A 26,140-nucleotide genomic window follows, 5' to 3' on the forward strand; every position below is an offset into this window, starting at 1 on the left:
GGGAACTTTCGTCACAGTTCCTGAATTGAGACATCATCCCCGGTACCTATTGATTAAAGGACGCGTGAGCCTCAGAGCCATTCTATGGTATCATCGAACCCGGGTCGCAAACAGACTCCTTACCAACTGAACCAATACTTTCAGAAAATAGTATTTGTCTATAAGTACTTTAGATATATTTTGAGAGTAAAGCTTTCTGTGGTTGAAATCTACCTTCAATAAGTCCATTTCATGTAACAGAGACTAATGAATATATCCTGTGGTTAATATCAAAGCTTCCCTACTCAAATCCTTCTGCCGGTCCCCGTGGCGGAGTGGTTAGCACGTCGCGCTACGACGCCAGGGGTCATGGGTTCGAATCCCGGCCTGGGCATAGTTGTTTGTGTTTGTCTATTCATCAATATTGTTACTCATCCCCATCTTCGCAAATTAGCCAAAAGTGGCACGAAAAGCAAAGTAAAATAAAGCAAATCAATCAATCAATGAAATCCCTCTGGAGCCGTTTGAAGCAAGAGGTTGCGGTGAAAGTTGGTACGTACAGAGGCTACGCAGATAATGGGGAAGCGAATGCCGACGAAAACAATAGTTGAATAGCTTTGCTTTTTTTAAAAAAAAAATAATAAACACCTATTCTGTTCCTACAAGTTTATACGAGACAATACTGTATCACAGAAAAACAAATCAAACCACATGAAAAATATTTCCAAAGGCAACAAATAAAAAGTCACCACACTAATACATCTCTCTCGTAGATTGTTTTGTGGAGGAACACGTACTGTACGCAAGGACTGTAAAAACTTTCTATTGAATTTCCTGCAATGTAAGGTGGTTCTGACTGAAATATCCTTTTGTGATATCCATGTTTCAAGTGACCTTTTCCAACTCCACAAGCCATTAGTGTAGCAGGACTTTTTTCCGAAGAGGACTGGAATTGTAAAGGTGGATGGATGTTACATAGCGGAGTTCTAAGGAGTGGGCGTTACACGTTCTAAAATATTTAGCAAGAGGCGGTTTGCATTTACCATTTTGGTTTCTACAGAGTCTTTTACTGATTTCATTTGAGAATTATGATTTTCTCGGAATTTCCAGAGGGGCTGTAGTGCGCTAGTGCATGAAGCCACAAGTTCAAAGACAAACTGAAAAATCTATTGTTAAATGAACAATATGAGTGTTCCAGAACTCACGAATAATAGCTCTCAATTCTGAACTAACTTCCTAAAAACAAGTATTTTCATTTTCATTTTGCACTTTCCCCCTTATATGTTGCCAACCCTTGACGATATTTTGTTATTTTTCGTATATTAAGAACATATATATGTTTTTATACATAATATTAATTTGTATTAGTCTTAACTATATCACACCAAGCACAATTGTGTCAATTAATTTGTGTATCCTTTGTGTATTTGTTTTCATTTTTTTAGTGTGTGTACTAGCCTTTGTCCTCAATTTTGTATTTGTTCTTTTTGTGCCTTCTTTATGTTTCTATCTTTCTTCTTTGTATGTTATTGTACAAACCTTTAGTATGTAGAATGTATTTAGCATGTATATGTATCCATCGGGGTTAGGTTGTAGAACAGCCGCAGGCTGAACCTCGCCATTTCATAAAGGAAAAGGATAATTGAAATATGTATTCACCTATCGTTCTCATTGTCAATCACTTAAGCATTTCTCACTGTTTCTCTCTCTCACTCATTATTTCTCTCTGTTTTTCTCTATGTTTATTTCTGTTTTACTTTCTCTAAGTTTTTCTGTATCTCTTCCCATATATTCCACTTGTTTCATTCTCTCTGTCCCTTCTTTATATTTTCTTATTTCTTCCTACATTCATTTTCAATTTTTCTTTTTGTTTTCTTTTTATCCTTTTTTCTCTCTCTACCCCCATTCCATCAGCAGCTAGCTTGTTTAACTGTTTCCCCTTTCTCTCTCTTTATCCGATATTTATTTGATCTCCCTCTCTCTTTCTCCATTTCGTTTTCTTCCTCACTATATTTGCCACCTCGGTGGCCGCGTTATGTGGTGGACGTTCGATCTTGCTACCGAGATTCCCGTGTTCAAATCCCGATCAGGGCTGTGTGTGGGTGTTCGTTCATCAATGCCATCCAATCATCATCCATTTTCATCGTCGCAATGAGGCCAGAAGTGAAAGAAAAGCGACGTAAAAAATATACAAAAAAAAATTTCGCTCTATTTTTCCTTCTACTTTTCTATCTTTCTTTCCCAATGTATGTCGGCGTCCGTGGCGTAGTGGTTAGCACAGCACGCTACGACGCCAGGAATCGCAGGTTCAGATCCCTGCCTGTGCATGGGTGTTCATTGTGAATGTCCCTTCATCCATTTAATATCATTACTCATCCTCATCTTCGCGATTGGCCAAAAGTGGCAGAAATGCGAAGTAAAATAATCCAAATAAATCAATCAAGTTCCCAATGTATCTCTTTTCCTTCTGTATCTATATATTTTCTTTATCCCTGTCCAAATCTTTATGGCTCATCTGTTTCTCTGTATGTGTAGCTCATCTTCTCTCACCCCCTTTTCCTCCCCATCCCTTATTTGTTCCCCTCACTGCTCCAAATTCTGGCCATGGCTGCAAATATACATTTCACTACTTCCCTAAGCTTTTCATTTACAGAATGGATAAAAAAATCCAATTTTTGGGTAATTACTTCATAGGTGAGACGCACCGCTGCTTTTTCCCCATTATTTTTTTCTCCCAATTTTACCTCTATCTGCATACGCCACCCTAGCCTTTATTAAGAGTCCGTCTGCTGCAAAATGCATGCCTTTGTTTACCGCGATGGTTTCGACGCAAAGTTGGAGAATTAAGATGCCTCTGGGAATTGTACGGTATTCAAATAGACAGAAAAATTCAAGTTAGTCTCTAATGAATGCGGACCGTAGAATTTTAAATTGAATCGGAAGAGTTGGCTTGGTTTTTCATTATTGCCAAATCCTTAGGTTTCCTCAGTCTTTAGTGTATTTCCCATAGGGAAAGAAAACGCTTGCGGACAGCGTCGTTGTGGAATCTCGAACTCATATCGTATTCTGTGCATCGATCCTAAGGCATGGAGTAGGTATATTGACGAATTGATTGATTTATACAGCCACGGTGGCCTAGTCGGAAGTCTACCTCCGTGGCAGTTACTGCAGCGCGCGGCGACGCCAGGAGTCCCGAGTTCGAATCCCGGGTAAGAGATGGATATTTGTGTGTGTCCAGATGAGAAAAACTGAGAAAAACCGAGAAATGTAAAAATTGAGGAAAAGTGAGAAACGGATGATGCTACCGCTATATAAAAAACTCGGCAGGGCGTCTAACTGTCACACGAGAGAGCCGGGTTCGATTCCCGGTGTGGGTGATCTAAGGTCGGAATTTGTCGCCACATAAATCGGCTCTAAGGCTCACCCAACCTCAAATCAATTGATACCTGCGGGAAACCCTGCTGGGTAAAGGTGGTCGGAGCGTGGTGCCGATCACATAACCTCCAAAATGGTCGAGATGGAGAATGTGTGGGGTCCGTGCCTTCATGACACGGTGCTATATTCACGGGGAACTTTACCTTTACCTATGTATGTATATATAATAAATAATCAATTGACTGATTTTATATTTTGTGCACATCAGCGCATGGGCTATTTTTGCCCGTGACACAATACGCTGTAAGCTCCGTAACTAAAAGCTGAGGACAAAACCCTAACAGGAAAGTAAAATATGTTGATTGTAAAGTTCTTCACTCAATTTTTAAAACTAATAAAGTCATTCCTTAAGCTAAAACTTTACTGTTTCTGAGAATAAAATCTCGATACCTAGGTTAAAGCTGTGCCTGTAAAGGTGCATCACACTTAATCCACAAATAGGCTTATCTGGACTGGCCCTACAGTTTCAAGTTAGATCCGAACCACTATATGCATCCACCAGGTATCGAACCCATAACTCCGTGATTACAAGGTAGCGACCACTTTACCACTACGCCATCTGGGGACCAAACATTTTTATGAACTTCGAATCATATGATATGGAACCACAAACGGTCCCAGGTTCGATTACTGACCTGTATGGGTGTTTCCTCCTAAGAGTCTGTTCGTCAATTTCATCTAATCAACATTTAATCTGGTCGTTAAAAAAGAAGTGGAAAAAACCGACGTATAATAAGAGTAATACAGGTGATATGAATTACTAACGCTGGTCTAAATGTTGAAGTGATCATCCTAGCCCGCTACTAAGGCAGAGGTCACAGGTTAGAATTCTGGTTAAGATATACATAGGGTGACCAGACATACTCTTTTTAAGAGTATTATACTCTTTTTGAGGTTTATATACTCTATACTCTTTTCAATTTGCAAAAATCCACAAATATACTCTTTTCCTTACTATTTAATTTCATTCATTATTTTACGCGTAAAAATACCTTAAAATCCACAGAACGGAAAACGTCAAGATGTCAAAAAACTGAGGTATTTACTCCTTGACTCAAGAATTTCCTATGAACAATTTCAAGAGTCATTTTCATATTCCATCAACAAAGCAAAACATATTTCAAATTCATTGGAATTTAATGATAATGATTAGGACTGAGTCGATACCACTTTCAACCGATACCGATACTCTTACCGATTCCCACCTATAGGATACCGATACTTGAAAATTGCAATAATTAAAATTTGTTCAAAATATTCATCAATATTGGCGTGTAAATATTCTCCTCCAATTATATGCATCAACATACCAAGAAATGTGCTTTAGAATATTCAAGAATTGCATCAGAATATTAAAATAGATATTATGTAGTCACATAATATAGTTTTTCGTGCAAAATTAGTGTAAAATAAAAAGGAAGTTTTAATTTTGCATAATTTCCAGGATAATTAGACTGTCAAGAAGTCGCGCGGGATTTTTGCGTTCCCCGTGAAAGACCAAAATGCCAGAAAGTATCGGCTGGTATCGGTAGCTGAATTCCAACCGATAATTTCCGATAACGATACCGATACATCGGCATCGGTATCGGCTCAGCCCTAATAATGATATTTTTGAAACTTACTGTGCAATTTCAAAAGCCGTTGAAGAACATCTTGAAGATTGGGGGGAAAGAAAAGAATCAATGATGGGTAAGTGGAGGTCAGTATGCAAAGATTGGTACTACTTTACTATACCGGAGACACCTATCAATGATTTATTTCGCAATTTTTTACATTGATAACGTACTATTCTGCGTTGCAGAACATTTCTTTAGGTGAAATAATGGATTTCTAACGAAAATCATGTATATTTCTTACATACGATAGCCCCACGAACCATCACTGGGACGAGGTATGCCTGCTAGGTTAGGTTAGGCCTGTTAGGTTAGGTTCCATTAGCACTCCTTTCGTTCAATTTAGCATATACGGACATCGGAATTACAAATTCCACGGCATCTTCCACACCCGGCAACAACTTCACGACGCATCCTCGACACATCATGTTGTAGCAGCAGCATTAGCGCGTATTGTGCTCTCGTGCAGAAAGCAAATGGCAGCAGCAGCAATAGCGCGTCGGAAATAGATTTTCGTAGAAAACCACATGCATTCGCATTAAAATGGATCAAAACTACATTCCCGAACATCAACAACGCTACAGAAAATGATTTACGTAAGTACTTTCTCCTGTAAATTTGAAGAAATCCGTCTCCGGTATAGTAAAGTGTTACCCAAAGATTTAGTACAGGCTGGGTCAAAGTTAAAAGTGATTGTGCCTGTTATAAAATTCTTGTTTACTCTACCTGGTACAAATGTTGGTTGTGAAAGACTCTTCAGTGTTATTAAAAGTTATTGGCAAGAGGAAAATAGTACAATCCTGGTGTCAACACTCGAACAAGTAATGAAAGTGAAATTCAATGTGGACATGACCTGTGAAGAGTTTGAACTGGCAATAAAGTACGATTTAAACATACTCAGGAAAGCAAAATCATCCCAGAAGTATGAACGATGTTGCCCTTGGTGAGTAAGTATTTGTAATTAGCTAATTACATTAGACCCATAAGTAATTTGAATCTGTAGAGTGTAGGCCTATTTTATAGGGGCTATAATAGAAGCAATAACCTTATTTTCGTTTTCTTTTTATGTTTTGTGCATGCGCACCTTCAACCTATAGACTATACTCTTTTTGGTCAAGAAATATCTGGTCACTCTAGATATACATAATTGTGGTCGGCCGATCATGCTTTTCATAAGTGTATCATTCACCTTCATCGTCATTTACTGAATATGTAGAAAACTTGGCCACACAGAGGGTGGTAATTGGGAACGTTGTAAATTTAATATCAGTCTCAAATTATATATTTCACGCATGTAACTTCAGTAGTTTGCGTTGACTACAGTAAAGGACTTAATTTGCATGTAAGACCAGAACAGACCGTTGCAAGAACACGATAATTTCAACTGAAACAGTTTCTTGTGAGAACGAAGCCTTGCTCCCCCGTCCCTCTCCGTCTCAGTAAATAAAATCTTACGGAGACTATAAAAAAAAAAAGCGCCGTAAATAATCTAAATAGAAGGTAGAATCTTGCTCAGAATTACGAGTTATACGACAGGATTTCGTTGTTGCTTCCGTGGCCTTGAAGAGCTCTGGGAGTAGATGCAAGTTGCAACACTCAGCAAAACCCCTCACCTAGCTTATCAGTTGTACTACCATCTGGCGAGCTGTGCTGGAAGTTACCTTGATAACAGTTGAAGTCTGACTGTTGTAGCAGAGGTGTGCTGTCCGTGAATATCGAGTGCGACGTGTTTAGAGTTATACGAGTATGCGTAGCAAAATATTGACCCAGTGAAAGTTATTTATGGTGGCCTATACAGATTATGCAGTGTGGCAAGTTGTGGTAACAAATCCAATCAAATGGATATCGCTGTCAATTCCAAACAAATGTGATTCTGTCTACAGACATCCTCGTATGTTAAAAGGTAAGTTCACATTCGACTTCATTTCAAATGTATTATCACGTTGTGTGTCTATTATAAATACCTTATTGATGCGATAGACAATAGAGGCGATAAGTGCTCTCGAATACCTCGCGGTGGGGGGTCCTAGACTGATTTCAAACCACAGCCGCGCTTGGTTCTAAACGTTAAAGGACACATGTTATGGGAGTTGATCAGTTTCCATAAGGAGCAGCAATGCTTTCGTGCAAAATAACCTTTATGAAATGTTTTTTGGCGATCAACTTTCGTACACCTGCTAGAAACTGAACTTTTTGCGTAATTTATAAAGATTATGTTCCATACGAACGATTTCTGTTGTTTTCAGCTCTCAGAGTTGTGTTATAGTGAAATAATAAGAGATGTTTTGTGGTTCTATTTATTACGTCACTTTCATCATCGCCAACTCCCTGTGATATGAACTAAATATATGGAATTATGTATGCATTGTTATTGTAGATTTTTACAAAGAGTGGCCCTAGTTTCGATTTTTTTGCATGGTTCCATTTTTAATGACGTGCACATACTTCAGTCTTAGTGATTACTTACTGCCTGTTATCTGGAGAACGATTTTCCCCTCCCGTATACTCGAATATGATTGTTTGCGAGCAGCCATTCGTTTACTGTCGTCTTGGAAGGGGTATTTTGTCGTTAAATGCTTTCGTTATGTTAGACTGGTCACATTTAACGTTAAAATGACGCCCCTAAATAACTTTAAACACCTGATCACTTAATGTCTGGTCTCGAACACAAAACCCCTTCAAGCTTCGTGTGTTTCATCCATGCAACCACGTTGCATAAAGTTCATATTTTTAAGGCATGTAGTTTCTTGAGTAGTGGCGGCGATTGGATTCCAAAACTGGGGGGAGGGGGCTTGGGCAGTTTACTTTCCCTTAGTACATAAGGTTTAGCATAGTGCGGTGGCAAAAGTGGGTGGCAACTTCCCCACAACGCCTCGCTCATCGCCGCCACTGTTCTTGAGTTACGTATTTTTGTTCTTAGGTACCATGCTGTTATTAACTTTACGTTATTAAATAGTTTTTCTTGTGTTACAAGTGTTCGTTAAGATGCTAATGGCATTTTTCTGTGTTCTTTCGCTTCATAGGCGTGTTACGAATAGATATGTGATGAAAAAATGTAAGTGGATGTGGCACGGAATGGGTAATTTATTTTATTTACGCCAGCCATACTTTGTGGTCATATATCTGTTATGTGTGATTTACGCACAGTAGAACAAATGTGGATAGAAATTTCACATTGTTGCTAAGTTAGCAGTGTTACTTATTTGGCGTTTGTTATTATTGCAGTTTTTCTTGTTACGAGTGTAGGATTAATAAGGAAATGTGGAAGATGAAATTAGTCTGGAATAAAGTTCTTGTTTTTTCACTTATGCGGGCAATAATTTCGGATAAAGTATCTATGTTATTTGGACTTTCCGCACACAAAGAAACATTTTTTTATTAAGGTACCTTCACCAAAGGTGGCCATAGTTAAGCTTTGATAATTTTTTTATAATTTTGTGGTAAGAGATACGTTCCTAATAATTTGTATTGGAAGCATTGGTAACATGCAAAACATGGAACCGTTTTACAAAATGTAATAATAACTACGTCATAATTTTTGTAAAAAGTGGCTGCAAGTGGGTCACCTTGGGCACAGGAGTACCAAAGATGGCCCACTATTAAAAATATGTTTGCTAGTCATGTAGATGGGTTCCGAAAACAAGAAACACTGTGTTAAACAATAAGATATGTATTATTAGAAAGAAAATACACCTGTTGCTAATGGTTATACAACATATGAAATGATTGTAATGTTTGGAAAAAAATTATGAAGTTTAGTCAGAGTCCTGACAAAAGCTGCACACGAATGCGGGTATTTTGTCTTGAACGGTGAGTCCTTCACACTCCTCATGTACGTATCGACGGCATTGTGTACATAATCGCATGTCAAGCATCCTGTTGGTCTTGCATAAATGGCAAAACCACGTTTCCCTGGAATTCGAAGATGTTTGAGTACCACTGCTGCTAGGCCAGGCAGCGCTTTTTCTTTTTCCAGTCAACTTGTGAATGCGGGTTAATTTCTTGCTCTCTGATTGGCTGTTGGAAAGTTACGGTGCTCTTATTGTGAAAATATCTTATTTGCGCTGTACGTTAGGTTAGGTTAGATTAGATTAGAAAGCAGCAAATTTGCGCTGAAAATAGGAAATAAGATAGTCTCACAATCAGAGCACTTTAACTTTCCAACAGCCAATCAGAGAGCAAGAAGTGAACCCGCATTCACAAGTTGACTCGAAAACAAATCGCCGCCCGGCAGCGTCGTAGTGATGCAAGGTTCAATTCGGCGTTTTCGCTGTCTGTTTTTTGACCTGAGATATGTTGCTCTTCTCTTTAGTCGATGTTTTCATGTTCTCTTTCCAATGAGAAAGAGTTGCAGTAGTTATGCACCCCCGTAGAGTCCGATAAATCAATTGATTGGAAAAGATCGATCAAAGATCAATTGATGACCAAGCAGTGTGGGCAAGCAAGGGTGGGGTTTTTGGGTGATGACGTCATAAATGGGTGGGGTTTATTTTGTTAGGAGGGATTTGATTGGTGTGACGTCATTGAATGGGTTGTGATTAATTTGTGAGGAGTGTTTTGATTGGGGGGGGAGGAGGAAAAGTCGGTTGGGGAATTGATAAGATGGTTTCCTGTTGTTAATGATGAGGTGACGGTTTTCTGGGAATGTTGATATGGGTTGGGGTTTCCTGTTGTTATTGAGGAAGTGAACCATGATATGGGTTTCCGTTTCGGTTGGGGGCGTAAATGACTGTTGAAGTTGATAAGAGTGGACTGTTGAGAAGATAAAGGAGTTGGAAAGGAAATGTGTTGGGATGTTGAAATGATATGGAGAGATTGTGGAACACGTGTTGGGACATGTCGGATGTTTCTTGGAATGGGCGTGTAGAAGTTTGTGGGAACGTTGATAAGGTATGACTGTGTGCAGGATACGTTAGTAGGCGGCGGAATGGAGAGCGGGAAAAAGGAAAAGAGCGGATGTGTGTAATTGGTTTTTAGGGGCGTTGGTTATGAGTTTAGTTGAGATAAATGCTATTTGTGTAGGAACATGTGCTGGTTATGCAAAGATAGAGAAAATGTGATACTGTTTTTGCTGGATGGAGAACGGAAGGAAAGAAAAGAAAACAGTACGTTTCTCCGAAGAGGTGGATGTGTATGTGATACCGGGAGAGGAGGATCGACGAGGTACGTGGGCACTCGACGCTCTGCGCGAGAGGATGCGCAAGGAACTTCAGGGAGAAGTTATCAGCGAGGAAGAGGAGGGGTAGGTAGGTATATAAAAAGTTCCGTTGTGTTTGAATTTCACTATTCACCAGACATCTTCAGCTGTGTACATGATTGGAGATAGTTGTTACCGGAGGAAGCGATAGAACCGCTATTCGAAGGTAAGTATGATGGGTTTGGTGTCCTGGGTGTTGACGTTTTTCGGTGGGGTGATTGGAAAATTATCCCCAGCTGAACCAGTTTCGGATTGTAGTAGTGACGTACCTGCTCCTGAAAGTTTACCGGAATCATCGATACGTCCAGGTGGGAGTACGGAAGAGAAATGGTATGAGGGTAGTTGTATTAGCGAAGCAGAATTTCGACGTAGTTGGGAGGAAAAAAATGCCGCCCATCATGTATACGAGAAACTAAAACGCTGTAGAGGAAAACGTATCGATGATGACGGTAAACATTCAAGGAGGAGGAGGAAACAGAATATTCTGAAGAATGTTGTGTCTAACCCCTTATATGGCTATACGGAGTACTCTCCATGTAAAACAACGTGTCTGGCATACCCTGCTACGATTTCTGGTCTAGGGAAAGTGAAGTCGTCGGTCAAACCAAAATTGTCTGGTGGGAAGAATTGTGAGTTGCTGATTATAGATGCACCTGTAAGATTCCGAGAATCTCTTCTGGTCACATATTACAGCAGGAATGTATCGCGTGAAAGATCTTTGGAATTGGACAATGACGGATTTGCGATCAGTATGTTCTATTCCCGACATCGTACGCACGGATTATGCGAGACACATTTTGTTACAGAAAGAGCTCCCGTGTACAGCCACTTACCGTACTGTGTGTGGTCGGAGAAGGTAGCAGATGATATAGCTGCACACGGGTACCAGACAGGGCCGTTCCTTGTAGTTACGGGGGTTACCTCAACTAACTGTATATGCCAGGAAACAGAGACGGAGTTAAATTCCGAGCATATAAATGTAGATTATCTGCATGTTCCTCCTCAATGTGTTGCCACAAAATATCTGATGGGAGCCGGCGAGAACTTGAGACATTCTGTTTCAGGCATCGAGATGGTTCGCTATGAGAATTTGGAGGAGCTAGTTAGTGAGGAAATCCCACGTGTCTACCGAGTAGGGTGCCACAAGTCCTACATGATAGTTGATTACTGTGACGTTTCAACGTTAATGCAGATGTTTCGAAAAAGTTACCGAGACTCTGTATTAACGTTGAACGAGATTTTCAAATGGTTCCACACCGGTATAATGTTAAACAACTCGATAGGCACGGTAATGGGTGTGAATGGCCATGTTTTGGATCCTGCGGAATTACTGGAGTACGGTAACGATCCGACAATAAGTGGACTAAAAAGAATATTCATTTTTCTTTCCAGCATATACAAAGTGGAGGAACAGTTTTCCGGAAGTAGAACCCCACCGACACGGCGGTACCCAGATATCATAGAAGAGACGGACACCTCAGAAATTGACGAAGAGTGAACGGTGAGAAAGCATATTGTTTTTGTTCTGTATTCCGGAGTAGGGTATAATTTCCGAAACTGAGGGTAAAATGAAAAGATCGATATTTAAAAATAGTAATGAACGTGTACATATATATTTAAAATGAGCTATGAATACAAAGTTAGAAGCGATAGAATATAAAAACAGAAAACTCACCGGAGATTCGGTACTTATACCTGTTGAGCTTCTTCTTCTTCTTCTCCGGAAAGTATCTCCACTATCTCCGGTTGGGGGTTATTTCCACCCGAAGATAGTGAAGTAGTAGAGTTACCAGCATTCGGTATCAGGGGGGAGGACAGGCGTCCGAACAATAGAGCAGAACTCGGAGGGGGAATTTGTGGAAGAGCTGCAGGTTCGAGAGGCACGGGTTCTGTAGCAAGAGTGTGAGTAGTAGAGGTAGAAGGTTTGGAACGGTCCAAAGGTGACGGAGACGTAGGCATTCGAGACAGAGGGGGTGGGGGGTTTACTGTTGTGGAAGATGAAGAAGTTTGTTTTCGTCTTAAACTCTTCCCTGATTCTAGATGCTGGTAACGTCTTACATGTCTTTTTCGGAGAGTATCGAACCTGTAAATAGATAGAAATATTTTGTGAGAAAATGCATATAAATATATAGAACGAATTAGTAATGATTAAAATGTTTAAATTTAGTATGTTTCTATGTGTGAATCGGGAATTATCAGATACTTTAATCGAAAAATTGTAAATATCCGTGTATAAGAAATTATAATTTGAGAATTCCAGAAAAATGTATTCCAATATAATAGACGTGTCAAAATATTGTATTATAAAATATGGTATTTACCCTTTTTGGTGGGTACGGCACTCGTCCAGAATCTCGTTCTGCATATCATGAGTACCGAATCTCCGGTCCAGCTCCTCTTCCATCTGGTCCAACTGTCCCCTCATGACGTCTATTTGTTGCTTGAAGAAATTTCTGTTTTGCTGATTTATCCTGTGATATTTCGCCAATATATTCCTTATTTTTCTGAGAAACGTCTCTTCCGTACCCGTCATCACACCGAATATCTGCATTAATATGAACTGTGTCTGCATCATGTTGCCTATGGTGAAAAACTTTTGCTGAAAACAAAAAAAACATATGTCTTACTTTTTGTTTCTTATTTCCAGATGGCATCCCTACCGTTCGAATTTGACCTCCTACACGCGAATGTTAAAAATGAAGCTGAAAGTGGAGGTGAGAGAAGGAATCTATGGAGCAAGACCCATGCGAAGCAGGCTGAGAAGCAGATTGCGTGCTTTGTAGATTTTTGCGAGGAGAATGGTTTAGCTGGAGAGTTGTTGGAAAATCTGGAAGAGGTGTGCAAGGATATGGAGGTTAGGCTCGACAACCTCGTCAAGCTGTTCACGTACATATTCGAGAAGAAACAAACAAGTCCGGTGTTCGAGGGGTTTATTGAAAATATAAAAAAAACTGTCTATGTACCATCCCACTTCAGCATGAAAGTGTGTTTTGAACTGATGGAAGTTTTCAAAGGTGTGCGGAAGCAGAGAGGTATAGATAAAATGGGGGGTACAGAAGGTGAAATGGAGAAGAGGATGCTAGAGATTTTGAAAAAACGAAAATTGGATAACTAGAAACTAACAATGCTAACACACTAATCATCTTATTCAATTTTCGTTATTTCTATATATGTAATGTACATAACTTGACATGTGTGCAGAGTAACACTGTTTTTTCTGATCCATATATGTATTTTGAATAAATGGAAATAATAAACATATATTGAATATATATACAAAAAATGATTATGTTAATTATTTACTTGGAATACTTACAAAGTTCTCTCTCTCCATATTCTTGATGGCTTCTGTAAGATGTCAGAACAAACACTGTCAGTGTATTCGACAAGTTTCATTTTCCATTCGCAATATCAAAAGGAAATGGGTGGATGTTGATATCTCTGTAAGGAAATGGGTGGATGTTGATATCTCTGTACGGAAGTGGGTGGATAGCGGTATCATATTCTGCTAACGAGAATGACAAACCATTCGCAGTATGTCACAGAACCAGCTAACACACATAACTCATGGTTAAAGTGTAAAACCGTATACTTTTGTAACCGTAAGTTAATGACCGCTAATAACAGTATATATGTATATATATATATATATATATATATATATCACACACACATATGTCAGAGTATATATATATATTACATATACATATACACCTTGACCTTGAGATGACCTTGACCTTGACCTTGAGATGACCTTGACCTTGACCTTGACCTTGAGATGACCTTGACCTTGACCTTGAGATGACCTTGACCTTGACCTTGACCTTGAGATGACCTTGACCTTGACCTTGACCTTGAGATGACCTTGACCTTGACCTTGAGATGACCTTGACCTTGACCTTGACCTTGAAACTTCAAAACCGGATATCTTGGTAACCGGAAGTGCTAGACCGGAAATGACACCATATTCGGATTCTACGCCTCGAGATCTATCGATTGGACAACTTGACCTTGAAATGACCTTCAAACTTAAAATCGCTATATCTCGACTCCTAATTGACCTAGGAGGATGATTGATAGCTTGTTGGACTCGGAGTGAAGGCCTCTTTCCGGTGAACCAGGTTTCATTGTTCTAGGACCGGCCGTTTCCTACTTTGTTTATTTTCAATCGTAGACCCCCTTCCGACCACTCTACTGAAAGGTCTCGACGTGCAGATTACAAATTTGTCATCACTTCCGGTCTAGTTCAATTAGGAGCTGAGCTATTTACTTATCTACGTCCTTCTTCCTTTACCAATAGATAAACATTTCAGACGTTCCTTCGTTAAGAATTTATCTACATCCTGTGTCCTGTGTTTACAGATAAACATGAAAACCGTTACATAGCGATATCTACGAGGAAAACATGTGGTGAAGAGAATATGTCATCACTTCCGGTCTAGCTCAATTAGGAGCCGAGCTATTTCCTTATCTACGTCCTTCTTCCTTTGTTGGTAGATAAACATTTCAGACGTTCCTTCGTTAAGCATTTATCTACATCCTGTGTTTACAGATAAACATGAAAACCGTTACATAGTGATATCAAAGAGGAAAACATGTGGTGAAGCCTGTTAACCATTTCCGGGATAATTACATAGGGTCAGTAGAACCGTTAGGATCGGAGATAACTGTTGCGTCATGCTTGCATATATAAAGAACGGCGTTCTCTCCACAAGACAGTCTTCGTGAAATAATCATTGTACGATCATGGACGTACAGTTATCCGCTGACGATCTGTTAGTGCTATATCGTGACGGATATTACACAACATCTGCACAATTACGGGAAGTGTTGGCGATCATTGCGCACAAAATCATCGCGGGAGAAAATATCTCATTGGTCGAGGAGTATGACCACTTACTACGGACAGTGACAACATCCACACCCGATCTTTCTGGAGGAGGATGGACAGATATTCCCGAAGAGTCCCCAGGCCCCCCATCGACATCTGATCCTGTATCCCGAGTCACCAAGGAGACGCAGGCATCCGACACAGGAACTAACGCTGCATCCAGATCACACCCGGAGTCTTTGCCAGGACCGTCATGGAGACCGGACCCACCAGCAGGAGGAGGATGGACAGGTATTCCCGAAGAGTCCCCAGGCCCCCCATCGACACCTGATCCTGGATCCCGAGTCATCAAGGAGACGCAGGCATCCGACACAGGAACTTCTACAAACGCTGCATCCAGATCACACCCGGAGCCTTTGCCAGGACCGTCATGGAGACCGGACCCCCCAGCAGAACAGTCATCAAATGGGAAAGGTAAGAAAAGGAAACGTGCTTCAGTGTCTCGTGAACAGATAGGGAATATAACATTACATAACATTCAAGAACGTGAGTATCCTAAATTCCGTTCCAAGGGACGACGTGTTGAATTCAGTTTCTCACACCCACCAGAAAATGTCGATCCTCACACTTGGATTCGCGAAGGTGTTGAAAATCTTCTCATCTACGTTAAAAAAGACACCAAGGATGAAGACAAAATAGGTTTAACTTTGTCTAACATATCTGACCCAACTGTGAAAGATATTTACATCGGGTGGCATAGATGTGATCAGTTGCATAGTGATATGGTGTGGAACATTATGTACAAAATACTACAAAGTGCGAAAACCTTCACTGCTACAGATCGTTTAATTTTACGAGCAGACCATGTCAGTATACCTGTTGGAGGTGGGGGTAATCGAACATATTGTTTACCTAATTACATGTTAAGTACACAGAAAAGAAGTATCGTCGGTGTGCCAAATAGAAAAAAACCACTCTGTTTAGCTGAAGCGCTGGTCATAGGGAAAGCCTATGCTGATAACGATCCTTCCTATACTCGATACAGAAAAAACAGAAATCTTCTCAAACCTGTTTTCGAAATTATGCGAAAAGCAGATGTAGATCTGACAGACAATACGTGTGCCGGAAGTGGAATTCCCGAACTGAGAAAATTTCAGCAAGTTCTCTCAGAATATAAAATTATTGTATACAACAATCTTCGTGACGTTAAAGATGTTTTGTTTGAAGGACAGGTTGAAAACGCTTCCAAATTTATATATCTTCTCTACGATAACCTGAGACAGCACTATGATGTGATAGTGAACCGTGTTGGAGCATTTGCGGCAAAACAAGAATGTCGCGGGTGTAACGAACTCATATTTCAGAAAGCTCATAACCATCTGTGTAAACAGTTATGTTCTATGTGCCGTTCAACTCCACCGTGTGTGCCTGAACAGGGTGTTCGTAGAATATGTCAAACATGTAACAGAATTTTCAAAAATGAGAACTGCTTCACAAATCATGTTTCTACACCGTTCCGAAAAGGTACTGTCTGCAGCGAAATCCAACAGTGTCCCCGATGTTTCAGAATTATTCTCACGAACAATAGATATGAGAAAGTACATAGATGCAACATGAAATATTGTACGGTATGTAATTGTGTGAAACCTGTAAATCATTTCTGTTACATGTCTATACCGAAACCTAAACAGAACTCAAAATTTCTATTTGTGTTTTACGACTTTGAATGCTACACTGACATTCCTTATTTTGAGAAAGAAAAAACTTTTCTTCACGTTCCGAATCTTATTGTGGTGCAGACGGCCTGTCACGCATGTTACAAAAAAGAGGATTTAACAGTTCCGTGTTCTGTTTGTGGAACAAGAGAGTTTATATTCTGGGATGACCCTGTAGACACATTTCTGTCCTATTTGGAATTGCAGCATAAGTTTTCCGACATAATTATCTGTGCACATAATGCACGAGGTTACGATTGCACATTTTTATTACGGAGAATGTTGGAGAGAGAAATGAAACCTCGTGTCATCTTAGATGGTACCAAACTCATCAGCATGACATACCAAAATCTTCATTTTGTGGACAGTCTCAACTACGTTCAGACAAATCTTGCAGGCTTTTCGAAACTTTTCGGTTTGCCTGTTCAGAAAGGATATTATCCGCATTTGTGGAACACCTACAAGAACAGAAATTACATTGGACCGATGCCTCCTCCTTCTGCATACGGTTATGAATACATGAAAACAGTTGAAGATCAACACCGTTTCATGTCTTGGTATGACGTCGAATGCATGCGAAACGTACCTTTCAACAACAGAAACCAACTTCTCCAATACTGCATCAAGGATGTTACCCTGTTGAGACAAGGATGTCTGAAGCTGAGACAGAATTTCCTAGACATATGCAAAATAGACATTTTCAAGGATTGCCTCACAATAGCATCTGCCTGTTCACTAATTTACAGACAGAAATTTATGCCTGCTAACACTATAGGAATAATTCCTAAAGGAGGTTACCATCATGCAGATCAGATGTCGAAGTTTGCATTGAAATGGCTAACCTACGTTGAAGAACAGAATGATGTAATACTTCTTCACGGCGGACGTACTCGTGAAAAATATGTCATAGGAGGACGTTACAGAGTGGACGGTTATCACGAGGAGACGAAAACAGTGTATGAGGCCCTGGGTTGTTACTGGCATGGTTGTCAACGTTGCATATCCGTTAACAGGGATATGTATCCGAAAGATGACGATGAAACCGATCAGGATAGTAACAGTCAAAAACACAGTGACATGTTGAACACTGCAGCCTTCAGATACGAGACAACATGTCGTAAACTTGCGGCTTTACGTTCTGAAGGATACCATGTCGTCACTATGTGGGAATGCGATTTCAACAAAATATTGAAAGCAGATCCTGAACTGAATAGATATCTATCGACACATCCTATTGTTTGCTGCATTCCTTTGAATCCACGAGACGCCTTATATGGAGGAAGAGTTGAAACAGTCAGGACTTATTACAAGATCAAGGAAAACGAGAAATTGCAGTACAACGATTTTACAAGTTTGTACCCTTATGTGAACAAATACTGTGCCTATCCTGTCGGACATCCTACAATATTTCTAGGAAATTCTATTCCTCCGGTAAATGAGGTTTTGAACATGGAGGGAATCATCAAATGTACTATTCTGCCACCGAAAACCCTTTTACATCCTGTTTTACCTACAAAAATGCACGGAAAACTGATGTTTGTATTGTGCAAGGAATGTGCTTTTAGATTAAAATGTGAAGGCACGTGCAGCCATTCCGATGATCAGCGTATACTTTCAGGAACTTGGGTCATAGCCGAGGTGCGTAAAGCTTGCAGTTTAGGCTACAAAGTGCTGTCAGTGTCGGAAGTGTGGAAGTATGAAACATCGATGTATGACCCTGTCACAAAGACAGGAGGACTTTTTTCTGGTTATGTCAACACCTTCTTGAAAATAAAACAGGAAGCGAGCGGGTGGCCTTCATGGTGTCAGAACGACGAGGATAAGCAGAAATACATACAGGAATATTTCGATAAGGAGGGTATTCTTTTGGAAGAAAACAGTATCGAAGTCAATCCCGGGAAACGTACTCTGGCTAAACTCTGCCTTAATTCTTTATGGGGCAAGTTCTGCCAACGGGACAATCTTTCCCAGACAACCATCATCAAGGAATCGAAGGATTTCCTCGATAAAATGACTGACCCAAATATCGTAATCGGAGGAGTCGTATTCATCAATCAGGACACCGTTTTAGTGAACTGGAAATATGTTGAAGAGGCAGTCAGTCAGAACAGCAAAGTAAACGTTCCTATCGCTGCCTTCACAACATGTCATGCTCGTCCGAAACTTTATGAACTTCTAGAAAAATTGGGTGACAGGGTATGTTATTGTGATACAGATTCAGTAATTTACATAGATAGTCCTGAAATGGAATACCATCCCCAGACAGGTGACGCACTAGGAGAACTCACCGATGAATTGGCAGATTTCGGCACCGATGCGGTTTGTGAACAGTTTGTTTCAACGGGACCGAAAAGTTACAGCATGAAAATAACAAAACCGTTCTCCGAAGCACAGTATATCTGTAAAGTGAAAGGGATTACATTGAATACCTCCACATCAGAATTGATTAATTTCGATACCATGTGCGACATGATAAACAATGAGAAACCTGAAGTTATGGTCGAAAATATTTTCCGAATCAGAAGAACAAAACAGTTCCAAGTCATCAGTACAAATGAAAAAAAGCTGTTTCAGCCAGTATTGCTGAAACGACAATTCGACCATGAACATTTATCGTTTCCTTTCGGATACTGTGCAGACTAAAATATGTCTGTAACGGTCCAGAGTTCGTACCCTTCGGGGCTGATATAAAACGTGTTCGCAGACTGACAGACCTTCATTTTTCTTCAGAATCTGTAAGACGTTTCTTCAGCATGATTCCTAAACTTTCTCATCCTTTCACCATGATGGTTTGTGGAGCATCAGGAAGCGGAAAAACTACTTTTGTGACAAACATGGTCGATTCCATCGTTCATCTTGTAGAAGGATCCGTCAAGAAAATCATATGGTGTTACGATCAGGAGAACAGTATTCCACAAAGTCTTCGAGATGTGCAATATCATAAAGGTATCGTCGATTGGCAGTCGTGGAACGGAAAAACTCCTACACTCATAATCCTGGATGATCTTATGATGGTTGCACAAGGGGAAAAAGTCGCCGACCTTTTCACAAAAGGCAGCCATCACAAAAACATTTCGGTGGTGTTCATAACACAGAATCTTTTTCACCAAGGAAAAAATTGCAGGGACATTTCGTTGAACGTGAAGCACTTTGTTATTTTTAAAAATCCTCGAGATATGAACCAATTCACTGTTTTTGCAAGACAACTTCATCCTCACCGCATGAAGGAACTCGAAAAAGTATATATAGATGCTACCACGCAACCTTACAGTTATTTGTATATTGATCTCTCACAGTCAACACCGGATCCTTTACGTTATCAAACAGACGTTTTCAACCAGAATTACTCAACTGTATATCTTCCTCAGGATTGTTTAAAACATCGAGATGAGGAAAACGAGGAAGACACGTACCAACTCACGTTCTAACAGGAATAGACATTCCACTTCTTTCAAGAAACATTCACCTTTCTTGCACGTGTTGAAAAATTCGCCGCCCAAAATCCGTAAATCATTATTGAAAAGTGCTCCGAAAAAAACGATACGTTTCATCAGCGAATGCTGCCTGAACGTTTTAAAAGGAAACGTGAAAATTAAATCGTCCGCAAAACGTCGTCTGACACCTTACAAGTCGGTCATACGCAATCTAGTGAAACCGAAAGTGAACATCGAGAAACGCAGAAAGCTTCTTGTTCAGAAAGGAGGATTTCTACCTTTACTTCTAGGCTCCTTGTTATCGGGTCTTCTCGGTACTCTCATTCCTCATTGAGAAATGACATCTTCTTACAAAAAAATGATCGTCCTTTCACCGGAACAGTTAGCACGTATTCGTGGTTCCGAATTGTCTGTGACTCAAAAATTATCCGTTCTAGATAAGAAGATGAATGATATTCTAAAAATGAAAAATATATCAGACGATCAAAAATGGCGTCTTTACAGAAAGGAACTGGACGAGTATTTATGGCTGAGTCGAAAATCCAAAGAACCATTACAGATTCCTATTGTTCAAGATAACGACGGTTCTTCTACTATTTCACCAGAATCGACGTATTTTCCTCAGAATCTGGCAGAGACATTACCCCGTAATACACGTCATCAGTTACAGAATATCATCGATGAGTACCAATCCACGGCACAACATTTGATAGACGAACGTCAGGAAAAAACACTTCCGGATCCGAAAACGTTGAACTTCTCATCGTCGCCAACGGAAAGCCCTGGACCGTCTCATCGACAGAAGAAGAAGAAGAAGAAAGTGACCGTCCGTGTTTCCAGGAAAACTACACCTTTTCTGAGAACACCTGACGCTTACAAACTGGTTCCTCTGAGAAAAAGCCGTAGACAGAGAGATCGGTCATGGGAGTCTCTAAGTTGAAACACGATAAAATTCTCACCAAAATATATTACGATCCCCGACACCATGCTTCATTCTCATCTGTAGATCGTCTGTGGAAAGCGGTACGGGATAAAAATATATCCCGCGATACGGTGAAAAAATGGTTGATGCATCAGGAAACCTACACTCTCCACAAACCTGCGAGAAAAAGGTTTCCTCGAAATCATTACAATGTATGGAACATAGACATGCTTTGGGAAGCCGATCTCAACGACATGACATCGATACAAAAACATAACGACGGATACAAATATCTTCTGACAGTGATCGACGTATTTTCAAAATATGCCTTTGCATTACCGCTAAAAAATAAAACAAGCAATTCGGTAACCGAAGCTTTCAAAACTATTTTCGAAGAAAACAGACGGAAACCTGTTACACTACAGACCGACCAAGGAACGGAATTTACAAATTCTACATTCCAGAAATTTTTAAAAAACCAACATGTACAGTTCTCGACAGCAACAAATTATCCTGTGAAAGCGAGTGTAGTGGAACGTTTCAACAGAACATTAAAAGAACGGATGTGGAAATATTTCACCTCAAAACAGACAAGACGTTATGTAGATATTTTACCGCAACTTCTCGAAGGTTACAATACAGCAATCCACAGTTCCATAGGAATGGCCCCTCGAGATGTCAACGAAACAAACGTTTACATTGTGTGGAAACGTCTTAACAAACCTGACAAACATGTTTCACAACCGTCTTCAGATCTTAATGTAGGTGATATTGTACGAATTTCTGTCGTCAAAGGACATTTTGAGAAAGGATACGAACAAACGTGGTCACGAGAACTTTTCAAAATCCATGCCCTTGTTCAGCGAACACCTGTACCTGTATACATATTAGACGACTTAAATGAAGAACCAGTAAAAGGTACATTTTACAAACATGAACTGCAGAAAGTTTATTCGGATCCTGACGAAGAGTATAAAATTGATAAAATTTTGAACACCCGGGGAAAAGGAAAAAATTTGGAATACCTGGTTCGTTGGCTCGGATATCCGCCTAGTTTCGATTCATGGATCAAGGCATCTTCCGTAAAACAGTTATCGGGAAAATAATTTCCGAAACATATTTATATCAAAATATAACGGTACTGCGATCCAGTGAGTCTTCTGTGTTCGGCGAGAATGGATGATAATTTCTACGTTTACCTCCTATCATCTGCATCGGAGGAATATTTTCCAGACAACACACTCACCCATTTCACCGTAAAACTTGCTAAACGGATCGATCTGTCTCCAGAATTGTGGGAAGTCGGATTGGCAGAACTACATTATTCAACTCTATACGACAATGTTTTGGAAACTGATTCTGGAATGTTAACTCTTCCTGTTCGGACATATGCAAGTGCTGAGGACCTAGTCTCTACCATCATCGAATCTCTCCCCGACGACCTGGAAATAAGGAGATCCGTTCTCGAGAAATTCTGGCATTTTTTGACGGAACCGCAATGGGGAACATTTGGATCTACTACCTGTACGGATAACACACTCTATATTAACGAACAACCATTTTATTTTCCTGCAACAACATATACGATAGAGGATCTGATTTATTTCCTGAAAACAGACCCTGCTAATGTAGCTGTTCCTACTCATCTCAGGTTTTTCTTCAAGCAGGCCGTGTACAAACATCTATCCGTGATAGGGGTTCCGAAGCCTGAACCTGACGATGCTCCAACAAATACCGTTACACCCATAGACGAAACTGATGACTATGCTAAATTTCGATATGACATATTGAAATCTATTTATTCTACGCACGCAATGTCCAATAGTGTTGTGGATAAAAACCCATACATATTTATTTACTCTGATCTGGTGAAACAACAATTGGTCGGGGGAGAAATGGTACGTCTCTTGCGTCTTACCCGAAAACAGTGTTCGGACACAAATACGTCTTGCACAGTACCCGTAGCCCATCAAACATTCGACCCGATTCATTACGTTCCTCTGGATAAAGCCTCTTTCGAAACAATAGAAATTGCGTTGTACGATAGAAAAGGAAATTTCTTACCTTTGAGAACTGGGTCCGTACCCACAATCGCTGTTTTACATTTTCGTAGAAAAGCAAAGTCCTTTTAAAAAACAGTAGACAGCTATTTCTCTCAGTCTTTGTCGAAAAGCGAATGAATCACCATGAATTCGCAGACCGAATATTATAGTAACCAAATCCGTGGAGGAATTGGGCCCATCTACCGTTCAACTAGAAATCAAAAAGGGAGAGGATTGGGGTCACTTTTCGCAGGACTGTTTAGAATGGTGAAACCTCTACTCTGGAGCGGTGCAAAGACGATCGGAAGAGAAGCTTTAAAAACAGGAGCTAACATTATCACCGACATTGCAACAACCCAACAAACTCCGAAAACTATTGTTCGTCAACGGGTACGTGAAGCAGGTCAAAATCTTCAAAGTAAAGCACAACGGAAAATCGACTCTCTGGTAGGTTCTGGTATAAGAACCAAACCTGCAACAAGAATTGCTCAGTTGATGTTAAAACGTTCAGCCACCCGTATTAGAACATCTACGATCCGTAAAAAACAAGCATCCAAAAAACGAAGGAAAACATCTGCAAAATCTAGGAGAACACGTAAAAGAAAAATCAAACAGAAGGTCTCAGGGAAAGATATTTTTGGATAATGATGGAGGATAACATGTGCATGATCTCGCAGTTCGACCTCTTCCGGAAAAAACCTATTCAGCAAAATGTGGAAAAAACGTACACAGCCACCTACAAACCTATCGCTTCCATCGATAATCAGAATATAATTCAGTTTGTCATACCGGCGGCAGGAACTGATTTTCTCGATCTTTCATCTGTATATCTTCGTCTGCAAACGCAAATGGTTAAACAGGATGGAAGTCCCATGAGTGCTTCCGAAACAGAAAATGCCCTCACAAAAAACTGCGGGGTCGTGAATTATCTTCTCCATTCACTCTTTTCCCAATGTACAGTGACTCTCAACGGCATTGCTGTAACAACCGCCGATAACAATTACGCATATAAAGCAATCTTCGAAGCAGCTATCAATTACGGAAGCGATGCCGCAAACACGCATCTCACGAATGCCCTGTGGTATTTGGACACACCTGAACATCAAGATCAAATCACTGCCGACAACACAGGTTTCACCACAAGAAAAAAATTTTTCCAGTATGTTCCGACGACCGGAAATCCTACGGAAGTGACAGCCGTGGTCGACCTTATGGGAAAACTTCACATAGATTTCTTCCACCAGTCTAAATACCTGCTCAACGGTGTTGAAGTACGCATAGATCTAGCTAGATCACGTGACGCTTTTTACATCTGGGGAGACCAGACATCACCTACAGTAAGAATAAAAATTTTAAAGGCTGTTCTCGAAATAAATCACATCATTCCTACTCCTACCACCAGTTTGGCCATAGACAGAGCACTCACTTACGCTCCTGCTCATTATCCGTTCACCAGAAGCGTCATCAAAGCTTATTCTTACGTCGCCGGAACGCAGCAGATTTCGATCGATAATGCTTTTCAAGGTCCTTTTCCGAATGTTGTTCTTTTTGCTATGGTATCCACCGCCAGCTTTCTCGGAGACAGTAAGAAAAATCCGTTCGACTTTAGAAGTTTTAACCTATCTTCTTTCCATCTTGTGAAAAATGGAGAACTCGTACCTTCCGAACCTTTACAAATCACCACAGGAGGAAACAGCGGATTGATAACACGTGCTTATCAAACTCTATTTTCCGGTACAGGCATTCACCACGCCAATTACGGACACCAGATCACACGGAAAATGTTCGAGAACGGATTCTTTTTCCTGATTTACGACATAACACCAGACTCTTCAGGAAACGACACGCACACCAGTCTCCAGGAACAAGGCATCATCGGAGCCGAGATGCAGTTTTCTCCTCAGCTGTCGGAAAATATAACATGCCTTTTGTATGCTGAATTTGAATCTGCAGTAGATATACCTAAAGATAGAAGTGTCATCCTCCATCAGTGAGACCGAATTTTCCATAAATATGTGTGCCTGTGTTTCTGACTCCCAGTGTTACCGAAATAGCTCTTATGTAAACATTATATTGCTTGTGATGGAAAAACCCACCAAAGTGATAACCCGTACTATTAAGCATAGTAGTGTTTCTTCGAAAGTGACAACTTCAAAACCTGTGAACATACAATTGTTTCCCGAACTATTTGACAACAGCCCAGGAAGCATAGAAATGACCAAAGACAGACACATTATTATACATTATTGAAAACATAAGCAGCATGAACACGTCGCAGATCAGACAGATTCTATCTCGAAACTGTTCCACCAGAAACATTTTTTACGGTGTTTACCCGAGAGATCTTTTACCTCGGACGTTTCCTAAGCCGGCCTTGGTCATTGCAAACACTGACAAGTCCGACTCCCGGGGTACACACTGGGTGGCCTTCTATTTCGACAAAAACAATGTGGCCGAGTATTTCGATTCATACGGATTTCATCCTTTCTATCAAGAATTCGTAACTTTCCTGAATAGCCATTCCTCGGTCTGGACTTACAACAACATTCCCTTACAGGGGGTATTGGCCACAACATGCGGTCATTACTGTTGCGTGTATGCTTATTACAAAGCACGTCACGTTACAACCAAGGATTTCATCCACACATTTCCACCAGGTATCAGTAAAGATGGATATATCCTACACCGTTTTCGTCAGATCTTCAAATGTTTACCACATTCCAAGTGTTCCAGAGGGGAACAAACGTGTTGTTCTATCCACACGATCCAGGCTCGCGTCATGAAGAAATCTAATTAAAATATGTGCTGCCGTATCTTTCTCTCAGTGCCATCGAGACAGTTCTAGTGAACACACCATGGAACCTACTGCGGCTTCTATAATGGAGAAACACGACAAACTTGTGACACGTATGACCCATAAGGATGATGTTTCCAAACGTAAACCTCGCAAACGTGTGCAACCTATTAAATTA

At 40.3% G+C, this 26,140-nt stretch overlaps 1 protein-coding gene across 1 annotated transcript in view; it reads left to right on the forward strand.

The window, feature by feature from the left end:
• The first annotated feature begins 6,716 nt into the window (after window positions 1-6,716).
• Window positions 6,717-26,140, forward strand: part of shop (sulfite oxidase) — a 478,673-nt gene continuing 459,249 nt past the window's right edge. The window contains exon 1 of the mRNA XM_083134364.1: window positions 6,717-6,930. The gene's annotated coding sequence lies outside the window, so the exon portion shown is untranslated. The remainder of the gene's footprint in view (window positions 6,931-26,140) is intronic.

This window comes from Lepisma saccharinum, chromosome 1 (assembly GCF_977018435.1).
Source record: "Lepisma saccharinum chromosome 1, izLepSacc3.1, whole genome shotgun sequence".
NCBI classification, from domain to species: domain Eukaryota; kingdom Metazoa; phylum Arthropoda; class Insecta; order Zygentoma; family Lepismatidae; genus Lepisma; species Lepisma saccharinum.